This window comes from Macaca fascicularis, chromosome X (genome assembly GCF_037993035.2).
Source record: "Macaca fascicularis isolate 582-1 chromosome X, T2T-MFA8v1.1".
NCBI classification, from domain to species: Eukaryota; Metazoa; Chordata; class Mammalia; order Primates; family Cercopithecidae; genus Macaca; species Macaca fascicularis.
The window spans coordinates 628,539-643,118 of NC_088395.1; positions in this window are offsets into that span (position 1 = coordinate 628,539).

Consider the following 14,580-nt stretch of genomic DNA (forward strand, 5'->3'; position numbering starts at 1 on the left):
TCTCTCCTCTTCTCCCTTCCCCTGTCTTCCCCCTCACTCCCCTCCCCCTCCCCTCCCTCTCCTCCCCCTCCCTTCCCCTCCCCTCCTCTCATCCCTTCCCTCCCTTCCCCTCCACTCTCCTCCCTTCCACTCCCCGCTTGCTCCCCTCCCCTTCCCCCTCCCCTCCCTTTCCTCCCTTGCCTTCCCTTCCCTTCCTCCCCTCTCCTCTTCTCCCTTCCCCGTCTCCGCCTCCCATACTCCCGTCCCCTCCCCCCTCCCCTCCCCTCTCCTCCCTCCTCCTCAGCCTTCCTCCCCTTCTCCTCTGCTTCCCTCCCCCTTTCCCTCCCTCTCCTCCCCCTCCCTTCCCCTCTCCTCCTCTCATCCCTTCCCCTCTCTTCCCCTCCTCTCCTCCCCTTCCCTCCCTACTCCCCTCCCCCCTTCTCCCCTCTCCTCCCCTCCCCTTGTCTCCTCCCCTCCCTTACTCCCCTCCCCTCCCTCTCCTCTCCCTCCCTTCCCTTCCCCTCTCCTCCCCTCCCCTCCTCCCTCCCCTCCCTCTCATCCCCCTCCCTTCCCCTCCCATCTCCCCTCTCCTCCCCCTCCCCTGTCCTCCTCTCATCGCCTCCCCTCTCCTCCCCTCCCCACTCCCCCCTTTATTTGTCACCTACTGAGTGCCAGTTAGCAACACAGGTGTGAGGTTATATCACTTATTCCTTCTCTCATGAATTCAGGGGACTTTTATTGATCACCTACTAAGTGCTGGTCAGCAACGCAGGTGCAGCGTTATTTCATTCATTCATTCATTCCCTCGTGCATTCAATGAACTTTTATTGATCACCTACTATGTGCTGGTCAGCAACACAGGTGTGAGGTTATGTCACTTATTCCTTCTCTCATGCATTAAGGGGACTTTTATTGATCACCTACTAAGTGCTGGTCAGCAACGCAGGTGCAGAGTTATTTCATTCATTCATTCACTTGAGTATTCAATGAACCTTTATTGATCACCTACTATGTGTTGGTCAGCAACACAGGTGTGGGGTTAAGTTATTATATTTCCTCCATTCATTGTCTCGTGCATTCAATGAACGTTATTGATCACCTACTAAGTGCTGGTCAGCAACGCAGGTGCAGGGTTATTTCATTCATTCATTCCCTCGTGCATTCAATGAACCTTTATTTGTCACCTGCTAAGCGCCAGTCAGCAACGCAGGTGCGAGGTTATGTCACTTATTCCTTCTCTCATGAATTCAGGGGACTTTTATTGATCACCTACCAAGTGCTGGTCAGCAACGCAGGTGCGAGGTTATTTCACTAATTCATTCTCTCATGCATTCTGGCGACTTTTATTGATCACCTACTGAGTTCTGGTCAGCAACGCAGGTGCGAGGTTATTTCATTCTCTTGTGCATTCAACAGACGTTTATTGATCACCTACTATTGAGTGCTGGTCAGCAGTGCAAGTGCTGGGTTTTCTCGAGACGGAGTCTCGCTCTGTCTCCCAGGCTGGAGTGCAGTGGCGTGATCTCAGCTCCCTGCAACCTCCGCCTCCTGGGTTCAGGTGATTCTCCTGCCTCAGCCTCCCGCATAGCTGGGATGACAGGCACCTGCCACCTGGCCCAGCTAATTTTTGTATTTTTAGTAGAGAGGGGGTTTCCTCACGTTGGCCAGGCTGGTCTCGAACTCCTGACCTCAGGTGATTGGCCCACCTCAGTCTCCCAGACTGCTGGGTTTGCAGGCGTGAGCCACTGCGCCCTGCTAATTAATGTCATTTTTGTGAATAAAAGTGGAATGGGGTGGGGACTGGTTCTTGGTCCCATTTACCATCTTGCCTGAGCTGTCTCAGTAAGAGATTAAAAGCTCTGCCATTCTCTTTAGGCTGATTTTCTCGCCCTGTCGCCCAGGCTGGAGTGCAGCAGTGCAATCATAGCTCACTGTAGCCTGCAACTCCTGGGTTCCAGGGATCCTCCCGCCCCAGCCTCTTGAGTATCTGGGACCACAGGCATGCAACACCTTGCCCAGCTAAGTTTTTAAATTTATTTTATTTATTTTTATTTTTTTATTTTTGTTTATTTTATTTTATTTTATTTTATTTTATTTTATTTTATTTTATTTTTTTGAGACAGAGTCTCGCTCTGTCGCCCAGGCTGGAGTGCAGTGGCCGGATCTCGGCTCACTGCAAGCTCCGCCTCCCGGGTTCCCGCCATTCTCCTGCCTCAGCCTCCCGAGTAGCTGGGACTACAGGCGCCGCCACCTCGCCCGGCTAGTTTTTTGTATTTTTTAGTAGAGACGGGGTTTCACCGGGTTAGCCAGGATGGTCTCGATCTCCTGACCTCGTGATCCGCCCACCTCGGCCTCCCAAAGTGCTGGGATGACAGGCGTGAGCCATCGCGCCCGGCCAGTTTTTTTATTTTTTGTAGAGACGGGAACTCACTATGTTGCCCAGGCTGCTCTGAAACTCCTGGCCTCAAGCGATCCTCCCTGTCTCAGCCTCCCAAAGCACTGGGATTACGGACACGGGCCACTGTGCCCGGCCTCAGTCTGTAGTCTTAATCAACTACCGTGACACTTGGAGGCCCAGGTGTCTCCAGCTCAGCCGAACTCCCAAGGGACATCACGCACTGACTAAGGTCCCTGCACCTGGGAGGTGGGGGCTGTGTGTGCATCTTGAGGGGAATTCTGCATACACCTGCTTCTCCGGTCTGCGTTGCTCCCATCTGGAAGGGTGTAGACCGTGAGATCCTCAGTTCTCCAGGGTTTTTTTAAAAAAAAAAAATGATTTATTTTCATGTCCCTGGCAAAGTGAGCCAGTCACCCCGCCTTAATCTAAACAATTTAAACCATCATTGCAAGTGCATTGTGTTGCAAATTGGCAAACACGCTGTGTCCTGGGAAGGGGTGAAAGACAGTCAGGAACTGGGCGCGGTGGCTCACACCTATAATCCCAGCACTTTGGGAGGCCCAAGGCAGGTGAGATCTTGGAGACCAGAGGCTGAGATCAAGGTCTTTCAGGGCCAGGTTCCCTCCAGAGGCTCCAGAGGAGGATCCTTCCTGCCTCTCCCAGCTCCTGGGGGCTCCAGGCGTCCCTGGGCTCGTGGCCGCATCACTCCAGTCTCTGCCTCCGTCTCCACGTGGCCTCCTCCTCTGTGTCTGTGTCTCCTCTTCTGTGTCTTAGAAGGACACCTGTCATTCTATTTAGAGCTCAGCTAATCCAGGGTGATCTCATCTCAAGATACTCAACAGAATGACACCCGCAGAGACCTTCTTTCTAAATGAGATTCTATTCACAAGTCTACGGGTTAGGATATGGACAGATCTCTTGAGGTCACCATCCCAACCCACTGCAATTGTGTCTGGTTCTTTCTGGAGGCTCTAGGGGAGGCTCCTTCCTGCCTCTCCCAGCTCCTGGGGGCTCCAGGCGTCCCTGGGCTTGTGGCCGCATCACTCCAGTCTCTGCCTCCGTCTCCACGTGGCCTCCTCCTCTGTGTCTGTGTCTCCTCTTCTGTGTCTTAGAAGGACTCTGAGTATCATGTCTGCTTCTTACGAAGACACCAGTCATACGGGACGGGGACCAACTCATCTTCACTTACTTCCTCGGCAAATAAAGACTTTTTTCCCCAAATAAAGCCCCATTGCGAGGTACTGGACTTTAGGGCTTTCACGTATGCATTTGGCGTGGTGGTGATATCGGGGGAGAGGGGTGAAGTAATACAAACTGGCCGGGCGCGGTGGTTCATGCCTGTCATCCCAGCACTTTGGGAGGCTGAGGCAGGTGGATCATCTCAGGTCAGGAGTTCGAGACCAGCCTGGCCAAGATGGTGAAACCCCGTCTCTACTAAAAATACAAAATTAGCTGGACGTGGTGGCAGGTGCCTGTTATCCCAGCTACCCGGGGGGCTGAGGCAGGAGAATCGTTTGAACCCGGGAGGCAAACGCTGCAGTGAGCCGAGATCGCACCACTGCACTCCAGCCTGGGCGATGCAGCGAGACTCCGTCTCACCATACATGAGTAGATCAATCAATCAATAAACACACAAAGAAATCTTACTTTAGAAACAGATCCCCGTCCGTGTTTGTCTTTTAACGTTTCCTGCAGGGAGGACAAAAAATAAAACGTCAAGCCACATCGCAGTGATTTCATTGTGGGAAAAAGAAAAGGGAATATTCGCCTTCACCCTTTCTCGTCCTTCCTCCGGTCCCGGGAGAGGGTGGAAAGTCGGAGGAAGAAAGACAGAGGTGGGGTGGGAAGGGGGGCAGTGGGGACCCGGGGCGGACGTGCCCCCATTTGCTTTCTTCACTTCAAAGGGGGGTCCCTTGCTCCGGAATGAGGCCTACGGTTTCCCTGAGCTTATGACTTCAGAGTGAACTTCGGTGCAACCTGTTATTAAAACACACAGAGGCTAATGCCAGCGAAAACACGCTCCCCTCCCGGTTTCAGAGGGAAGAAAAAAATTCATAAGCACGGCCATGCTTTTCTAATAAAAATTCATTAAATAATGGTTATAAGGGATGAAGCCGGGGGGGATAGAAGAGGAATACAATCAAGAGACTTACTTTGAAGTTTTTCTTCCTGCTGCAAACACAAAGTAATCATGTGTGTGCCTGGGCCTGGGGGACGGGGGGCGGGGGAGGGGCGGGGATTCTACCTTTCTTAGCAGCCCGTTGGGAGGAATAAAATGCTTGCCCTGAAGTTGCTGCAAAATTGTTTCTGTTTTTCTTCTTTTTGAGAGAGCGTCTCGCTCTGTCTCCCAGGCTGGAGTGCAATGACGCGATCTCGGCTCACTGCAACCTGTACATCCCGGGTTCAAGCGATTCTCCTGTCTCAGCCTCCCGTGTAGCTGGGATGACAGGCACCTGCCACCACGCCTGGCTGATTTTTGTATTTTTATTAGAGACGGGGTTTCGCCATGTTGGCCAGGCTGGTCTCAAACTCCTGACCTCAGGTGATGCACCTGCCTCAGCCTCCCAATGTGCTGTTTCTGTTTTTCTTTTCCCCCTTTCTTAGGAGGCCATTGGGAGGAACAAAATGCTTTCCCCGAAGTTGCTGCAAAATTGTTTCTGTTTTTCTCTTTTTGAGAGAGGGTCTCGCTCTGTCGCCCAGGCTGGAGTGCAATGACGCGATCTCAGCTCACTGCAACCTGTACATCCCGGGTTCAAGCGATTCTCCTGCCTCAGCCTCCTGAGTAGCTGGAATGACAGGCACCTGCCACCACGCCTGGCTGATTTTTATATTTTTATTAGAGACGGGGTTTCGCCATGTTGACCAGGCTGGTCTCGAACTCCTGACCTCAGGTGATGCACCTGCCTCGGCCTCCCAATGTGCTGTTTCTGTTTTTCTTTCCCCCTTTCTTAGGAGGCCATTGGGAAGAATAAAATGCTTGCCCTGAAGTCACTGCAAAATTGTTTCTGTTTTTCTTTTTTTTTTGTCTTGGTCTGTCACCCAGGCTGGAGTGCAGTGGCACGATCTCGGCTCACTGCAACCGACGCCTCCCGGGTTCCAGCGATTCTCCTGCCTCAGCCTCCCGAGTAGCTGGAATGACAGGTACCTGCCACTACGCCCAGCTAATTTTATTATTTTTAGTAGAGACGGGGTTTCACCCTGTTGGCCAGGCTGGTCTCAAACTCCTGACCTCAGGTGATCCGCCCGCCTCAGCCTCCCAAGGTGCTGGGATGACAGGCGTGAGCCGCCGCGCCCGGCCCTGTCACTCTTTATAACACATAAAGTCTCCTTCCTCTTTGTAAATGTGTATATTGTGTTTTTCAGCGTTAACAACAGGGATCTCACCTCATTCCCCACTCTCTCCGCCAACACCTGTCTTGCACGTTGCACACAGCAGGTGTGCCCCGGACGTATCCCAAACGCAGGCTCAGAGAAAGAGGGACTCGCTACACCTGTGACATCTGCGGCCCTTTAAAAATACGAGAAACTAGCCGGGCGAGGTGGCGGCGCCTGTAGTCCCAGCTACTCGGGAGGCTGAGGCAGGAGAATGGCGGGAACCCGGGAGGCGGAGCTTGCAGTGAGCTGAGATGCGGCCACTGCCTGGGCGACAGAGCGAGACTCCGTCTCAAAAAAAAATAATAATAAAATAAAATAAAATAAATAAACAAAAATAAAAAATAAAAATAAAAATAAAATAAAATAAATTAAAAAAACTTAGCTGGGCAAGGTGCCCTTTGCACACCCTCCAGAAACTGCCCTTTGCATACCCTCCAGAAACTGCTCTGTCGTTCAAGCCGAAGATACACCGACAGCTCCAAGGGACAGGGTGTCACTGAAAATCAATATCCTAATAACAGCACACAGCACCGTCCTCCTGCCCCCAGATACGCAATCACGAGCCATTTGCTAACGCCAACGACTTGGTGGCAAAAGAGGTCGTGCTGATACCGTGGCCTCGTGAGGACCCATCTGTCTTCTGGGGTCTGGCCTGGAACAGAGATCAGAATTCAAGGTGGTTAATGGAATCATCACTCCCCTGGGGACACACAGACAATACGAGGGTTCCCCCCAGTTACGTGCACACACAGCCGAACGGCCGGCTCCTCTGGAAGACGCAGCGCGATGTGAAAAGCTTTCACGGCGCGCCTGGATCTGGACCTGCCACACCTGAGGCGCCGTCCCAAAACACTGCGAGTGTTTTCCTGAGAAATGTGGTTAACACCGGAAGTTTGCAGGACACAGTCCGAAAGATGTTCTTGTGTATGGAGATGTCTGTAGACGCCCTGAAGGTGTATGGGTGTCTGTAGACACCCGGAAGGTGTGTAGACATCTATGGACACCCTCTATGTGTGTAGCTGTCTGTAGATACCCTGCAGGTGTGTAGATGTCTGTAGACACCCAGAAGGTGTGTAGACATCTATGGACACCCTCTATGTGTGTAGATGTCTGTAGATGTCCTACAGGTGTGTACACTGCAGACACCCGGAAGATGTGTAGACATCTATGGACACCCTCTATGTGTGTAGCTGTCTGTAGATGCCCTGCGGGTGTGTGGATGTCTGTAGACACCCAGAAGGTGTGTAGACATCTATGGACACCCTCTATGTGTGTAAATGTCTGTAGATGCCCTGCGGGTGTGTGGATGTCCATAGATGCCCTTCAGGTGTGTAGGTGTCTGCTGTCGTCCTTCCAGCATGTAGCGTTGTATAGATATTCTGCAGAGTGCTGGTGTCAGGAGACGCCCTGCATGTGTGTGGAAGCATGTAGCTGTTGTTATGTACTGTGTACACATCTGTGGATGCACTGCAGGTGTGTCTGTGGATTTTTTTTGCATGTGTGAAGAAATATGTCGCAGTCCTGTGCTTGTACATACCTGGGGACGCAGTAGAGCTGTGTAGATCTATCTAGGTGGTCTGAACGTGTGTGATTCATCCTAAAAAGACATTTGTGGTGGACACTAGGTGATCATTTAGGGCTTTGACATGGGAAAGAAAGAGTAATCAGCAGTGTAAGGCCTGTGGTGGTTGGTGGGGGTGACGTTAGCATTGCAGATACTTTGTGACGCTGTTTGATTTCACCGCGCTCAGCCTGGAGGCATGGACGGTCCAGGAAACTGAGGAGTCTGCCAAGGAGGAGATTGGAGGAGCTGCTATAGCCTTAGAGTCTTAGAGATGCTGTAGGAGAGAGGTATAAACAGCACTGCCAGCCGGACGCGGTGGCTCACACCTGTAATCCCAGCCCTTCAGGAGGCCAAGGTGGGCGGAACACGAGGTCAGTCTTGGCCAACATGGTGAAACCCCATGTCTACCAAAAATACAGAAAATTAGCTGGACGTGGTGGTGGGCATCTGTAATCCCAGCTACTCGGGAGGCTGAGGCAGGAGAATCACTCGAACCCAGGAGGCGGAGGTTGCAGTGAGTTGAGATCACACCACTGCACTCCAGCCTGGGTGACAGAGCGAGACTCAATCTCAAAAAAAAGAAAAAGAAAAAGAAAAAAATAGGGCTGGCCAGACCCCACTGCTGGTCAGGGAGGCATAGACAGGGTAGAGATCCCCAGGGTTGGAACCTAGAGGGCTCCTTGTTGCAAAGTTGTACTAAAGGTAAAAAAAAAAAATCAGATCCCTGTGAATTAAGGAACGAACTGGGGAATGATTGGAAGTCACCGTCGTTGAATTACGACCCACCTTCCACCAGTACCACGTCATCTCAACCTCATTACATCTGCAAACACCCTATTTCTCGATAATACCCCATTCACAGGTAGTGAGCATCCGCAGACATATCTGTTGGGGGGGGGGGTAAAAACATGAACCCACTACCTGCTGTTAGACTATACGACAGAGGAGAACATCTCTCTCCCAAGAACAGAGCACGGGACAGATCCGGTCATAAGTGGCACGTCTTTCCCTTTTCGCCATGGCTGCCGGGAAGCCCAGAGCTGAAGTCGCGACTCCCTGAAAGTCATCCTCTAAATGGACCCGCCTCAGTCTTGACCTCTGCTCCTATGTGAGTTAAAGATGCATTTTGTGTGTGTGTTTTTTGTTTTGTCTTGTTTTGTGTTTGAGATGGACTTTAGCTCTGTTCCCCCCGCTGGAGTGCAATGATGCGATCTTACCCGGGTCGCCCAGACTGGAGTGTCGTGGTGTGATCTTGGCTCACGACAACCTCCGCCTCCTGCATTCCAGTGATTCTCCCGCCTCAGTCTCCCGAGTAGCTGGGATTACAGGCGCCCGTCACGATGTCCGGCTCATTTTTTTAAAAAAAATTTTTATTTTTAGTAGAAACGGGATTTTTCCATGTTGGCCAGGCTTGTGTCAAACCCCTGACCTCAGGAGATCTCCCTGCCTCGGCCTCCCAAAGGGCTGGGATGACAGGCGTGAGCCACTGGGCCCGGCCACTGCATGTGTTTTGTTGTAAGTATTCTCAGGATTTTGGGAAGATGATGAATGAATGAATGAATGAATTGATTAATGAAAGTTTAAAAGGTAGAAGCAAAAGGAAAGTAAAGGCCAAGCACACTGGCTCACGCCTATCATCCCAGCACTTTGGGAGGCCGAGGCAGGAAGATCGTTGGGGGCCAGGAGTTCAAGACTAGCCTGGGCAACGTCACGAGACCCCGTCTTTAGAAAGGGCAGAAAAATATTAGGCACGGCGCATGCATCTGTGGTCCCAGCTACTCAGAAGGCTGCGGTGGGAGGATAGCGTGAGCCAGGGAGGTGGAGGCTGCTGGCAGCTATGATTGCACCTCTGCACTCCAGCCTGAGTGACAGAGCAAGACCCTAGTTCTTTAAAAAGAAAGAAAAAAAGAAAGAGAAGGAAGAAAGAAAGAAAGAAGAAAGACAGAGAGAGGAAGAGAGAAAGAAAGAAAAAAGGAAAGAGAAAGAAGAAAGAAGAGAGAGAAAGAAAGAAAGAAAAAAAGGAAAGAGAAAGAGGAAGAAGTAAGAAGAAAAAAGAAGAATGAAAGAAACAAGAAAGAAAGAAAGAGAGAGAAAGAGAGACAGAGAAACAGAGAAAGAAAGAAAAAAGAAAGAAAAAAGGAAAGAGAAAGAAACAAAGAGAAAGAAGAAAGAAAGAAGAAAGAGAGAGAGAAAGAGAGAGAAACAGAGAAAGAAAGAAAGAAAAAAAGGAAAGAGAAAGAAGAAAGAAAGGAAAGAGAGGGGAAGAAAGAAAGAAAAAAGGAAAGAGAAAGAAAGAGGAAGAAGAAAGAAGAAAGAAAGAGAAACAGAGTAAGAAAGAAAGAAAAAAAGGAAAGAGAAAGAAGAAAGAAAGAGAAAGAGAGGGAAAGAAAGAAAGAAAAAAGGAAAGAGAAAGAAACAAAGAGAAAGAAGAAAGAAAGAAGAAAGAGAGAGAGAGAAAGAGAGAGAAACAGAGAAAGAAAGAAAGAAAAAAGGAAAGAGAAAGAAGAAAGAAAGGAAAGAGAGGGAAAGAAAGAAAAAAGGAAAGAGAAAGAAAGAGGAAGAAGAAAGAAGAAAGAAAGAGAAACAGAGTAAGAAAGAAAGAAAAAAGAGAGAAAAAAGAAAAAAGGAAAGAGAAAGAAGAAAGAGAAAGAGAGAAACAGAAAGAAAGAAAGAAAAAAGGAAAGAGAAAGAAGAAAGAAAGAAGGAAAGAAAGAAGAAAGGGAAAAGGAAGGAAGGAAGGAAGGAAGGAGGAGAGAGTGAGGGAGGAGGGAGGAGGGAGGAGGGAGGAGGGAGGAGGGAGGGATGGTTCAGGCCCTGGAGGCAAACTGTGTAAGGCCCAGTTCCCTGATCTTGATAAACGCAGCCACCATCAGAGGGCAAAACACAGGCTCCCCTGCGTCCCCCTCCCTCCTGGACCATTTCTGAGGGGCCCCCGCCCCTGGCTGTGGATTCCTCCAGGGGATATGCTGGGCCCACGTCTCAGCCCCTGCAACAGACCAGCAGCTGCAGGTTGCAACACCCAGCTCTTTTTTTCTTTTTCTTTTTCTTTTGAGAGAGAGCGAGAGAGCCCTGTTTCCTGAGAGCCCGTGACACATGTGGCGAGCTAATCTCCCTCCTGAAAGGAGACCTGTGTTCCCACAAGCCGGCCTTCCGAGGGATACCTGGGGAAGGCCAGTTTTTATGGTCGGCCCGGTTAGATGATACCTTCCAAGGGTGGATTTAGGAGGAGAATATGGTGCCACGGCTCCCCGCCTTTTCACAGGCTGCTTTGTTCTGGTGGAGAGAGCAGGTGGGTGACCCCCGGGTGGGGCCCATCCAGCGTCTGGAAGCCTTTTGTCCTTTTGTGACGATGCGTCCGGTCGGGAGCTGGCTCTGGCTCTTTGTTGGAGGAGCAGCCTGTGTTTCATGACTGATCCCCCCCAATAAGAAAAAAAAAAACCATCCAAAGAGTGACAGGGATTTGAACCGGTGGTACCTGAGGCCCCAGAGGTGTGACGGCGGCCACTGGAGGGCCAGGACCCACTTCCTCGCTGGGAAACTGAACAGAGAGGCAGATTTCAAGGTGCAACGTGGTTTGTATAAAAATACCAGGTGCGGTGGCTCACGCCTGACACCTCAGCCCTTTGGGAGGCCGAGGTGGGCGGATCACGAGGTCAGGGGTTCAAGACCAGCGTGGCCAACATGGTGAAACCCCGTCTCTACCAAAAATACAAAAAATTAGCCAGACGTGGTGGCAGGTGCCTATAGTCCCAGCTACTCAGGAGGCTGAGGCAGGAGAATTGCTTGAACCCGGGAGGCAGAGGTTGTAGTGAGCCGAGATCGGGCCATTGCACTCCAGCCTGGGTGACAGACTGAGACTCCATCTCAAAATAAAATAATAAAATAAAATAAAATAAAACAAAACAAAAACTAAACTAAACTAACATAAAATAAAATAAAATAAAATAATAAAATAAAATAAAATATAATATAATGCCAGTGAGATGACAATAGGCTGAACCCCGCGTTGGACCTGTGGGATAGTCAAGGAATGTGGAGGCTGGGAGAGCCATGGATATCAGAGACAAAAGGAGGGAAGACGGCCGGGCGCGGAGGCTCACGCTTCTCATCCCAGCACCTTGGGAGGCCGAGGCAGACAGATCACAAGGTCAGGAGATCGAGACCTTCCTGGCTAACACGGTGAAACCCCGTCTCTACTAAAAATACAAAATATTAGCCGGGCGAGGTGGCAGGTGCCTGTGATCGCAGCTACTCGGGAGGCTGAGGCAGGAGAATTGGTGGAACCCATGAGGTGGGGGTTGTGGTGAGCTGAGATCGTGTCATTGCACTCCAGCCTGGGTGACAGAGCGAGACTCCACCTCAAAATAAAATAAAATAAAATAAATAAAATAAAATAAAACAAAACATAAACAAAACGAAACGAAACTAAACTAATATAAAATAAAATAAAATAAATAAAATAAAATAAAACAAAACATAAACAAAACGAAACTAAACTAATATAAAATAAAATAAAATAAAATAAATAAAATAAAACAAAACATAAACAAAACGAAACGAAACTAAACTAATATAAAATAAAATAAAATAAATAAAATAAAATAAAACAAAACATAAACAAAACGAAACTAAACTAAACTAATATAAAATAAAATAAAATAAAATAAATAAAATAAAATAAAACAAAACAAACAAAACTAAACTAAACTAAACTAATATAAAATAAAATAAAATAAAATAAATAAAATAAAATAAAATAAAACAAAACATAAACAAAACGAAACTAAACTAAACTAATATAAAATAAAATAAAATAAAATAAATAAAATAAATAAAATAAAATAAAATAAAACAAAACATAAACAAAACGAAACTAAACTAAACTAATATAAAATAAAGTAAAATAAAATAAATAAAATAAAATAAAACAAAACATAAACAAAATGAAACTAAACTAAACTAATATAAAATAAAATAAAATAAAATAAAATAAAATAAAATAAATAAAATAAAATAAAATAAAACAAAACATAAACAAAACGAAACTAAACTAAACTAATATAAAATAAAATAAAATAAATAAAATAAAATAAAACAAAACATAAACAAAACGAAACTAAACTAAACTAAAATAAAATAAAATAAAATAAAATAAAATAAAATAAATGAAATAAAATACCACTGAGATGACAATAGGCTGAAGCCCGCGTTGGACCTGTGGGATAGTCAAGGAATGTGGAGGCTGGGAGAGCCATGGATATCAGAGACAAAAGGAGGGAAGACGGCCGGTCGCGGAGGCTCACGCTTCTCATCCCAGCACCTTGGGAGGCCGAGGCAGACAGATCACAAGGTCAGGAGATCGAGACCATCCTGGCTAACACGGTGAAACCCCGTCTCTACTAAAAATACAAAATATTAGCCGGGCGAGGTGGCAGGTGCCTGTGATCGCAGCTACTTGGGAGGCTGAGGCAGGAGAATTGGCGGAACCCATGAGGTGGGGGTTGTGGTGAGTTGAGATCGTGTCATTGCACTCCAGCCTGGGTGACAGAGCGAGACTCCACCTCAAAATAAAATAAAATAAAATAAAATAAAATAAAATAAAACAAAACATAAACAAAACGAAACTAAACTAAACTAATATAAAATAAAATAAAATAAATAAAATAAAATAAAACAAAACATAAACAAAACGAAACTAAACTAAACTAATATAAAATAAAATAAAATAAAATAAATAAAATAAAACAAAACAAACAAAACGAAACTAAACTAAACTAATATAAAATAAAATAAAATAAAATAAATAAAATAAAATAAAACAAAACATAGACAAAACGAAACTAAACTAATATAAAATAAAATAAAATAAAATAAAATAAATAAAATAAATAAAATAAAATAAAAAACAAAACATAAACAAAACTAAACTAAACTAAACTAATATAAAATAAAATAAAATAAAATAAAATAAATGAAATAAAATACCCCTGAGATGACAATAGGCTGAAGCCCGCGTTGGACCTGTGGGATAGTCAAGGAATGTGGAGGCTGGGAGAGCCATGGATATCAGAGACAAAAGGAGGGAAGACGGCCGGGCGCGGTGGCTCACGCCTGTCATCCCAGCACTTTGGGAGGCCGATGCGGGCGGATCACGAGGTCAGGAGATCGAGACCAGCCTGGCCAACATGGTGAAACCCCATCTCTACTAAAAATACAAAATATTAGCCGGATGGGGTGGCAGGTGCCTGTGATCGCAGCTACTCGGGAGGCTGAGGCAGGAGAACGGTGTGAACCCGGGAGGCGGAGGCTGCAGTGAGCCGAGATCCGGCCACTGCCCTCCAGCCTGGGCGACAGAGCCAGACTCTATTAAAAATAAATACATAAATAAAAAGGGGGAAGAAGTGTCTTGTAATTGACTGAAAGCGTGGAGAGGCTGGGGTGGAGGGAAACGTTTATGCAGATTCAGCAGCAGGTCCCAGGAAGGCCAAGTGCCAAGGGCAACTGGATGTCGGAGTTTGGAGAGCTGGGGACCCTCAGGGCTTGTCGAGAAGAACCAGAACCGTCCATCCTCTGGTCGTGGACTTAGAGTCCCAGGGCAGCCTCCCACTCTGCTGTGACGGCCACGGGTTCAGACGGACCCTCCGGCCACTTCTCCACGGGGAGGTCTGGTCTTGTCTGCACCAGAACCACGGATGGCTGTGCCTGCAAGTCTGCGGCCCTCTGCGTTCCCTGCGCAGCGGAAAATGGGACACCCAGGGGGAAAAGGCCATTCGGGCAGGGAACGCTGTTTTTCTTTCTTTCTTTGTGTTTGTTTCTGATCTTCCCTTTGTAGCTCCCGACAGTAGAACTCCCAGCTCTTGGTTCTGATGTGGTGGGTGCCTGCAAGACCAATACCTCCTCGTCCCAAACCCCAAACCTCTCCTTTTTACCCCCAAAAGGTAGAGCTCCCGGCATTTGGTTCCAATCTGGAGGGTGTGTATAACATATATACCTCCTCGTCTCAAACCCAAACCTTACCTTTTTACCCCCAACAGTAGAACTCTCAGCTTTTGGTTCTGATGTGGTGGGTGCCTGCAAGACCAATACCTCCTCGTCCCAAACCCCAAACCTCTCCTTTCTACCCCCCAAAGGTAGAACTCTCAGCATTTGGTTCCTGTCTGGAGGGTGTGTATGAGATGTAAACCTCCTCGTCTGAAACCCCAAACCTCTCTTTTCTACCCCCCAAAGGTAGAACTCTCAGCATTTGTTTCCTATGTGGAGGGTG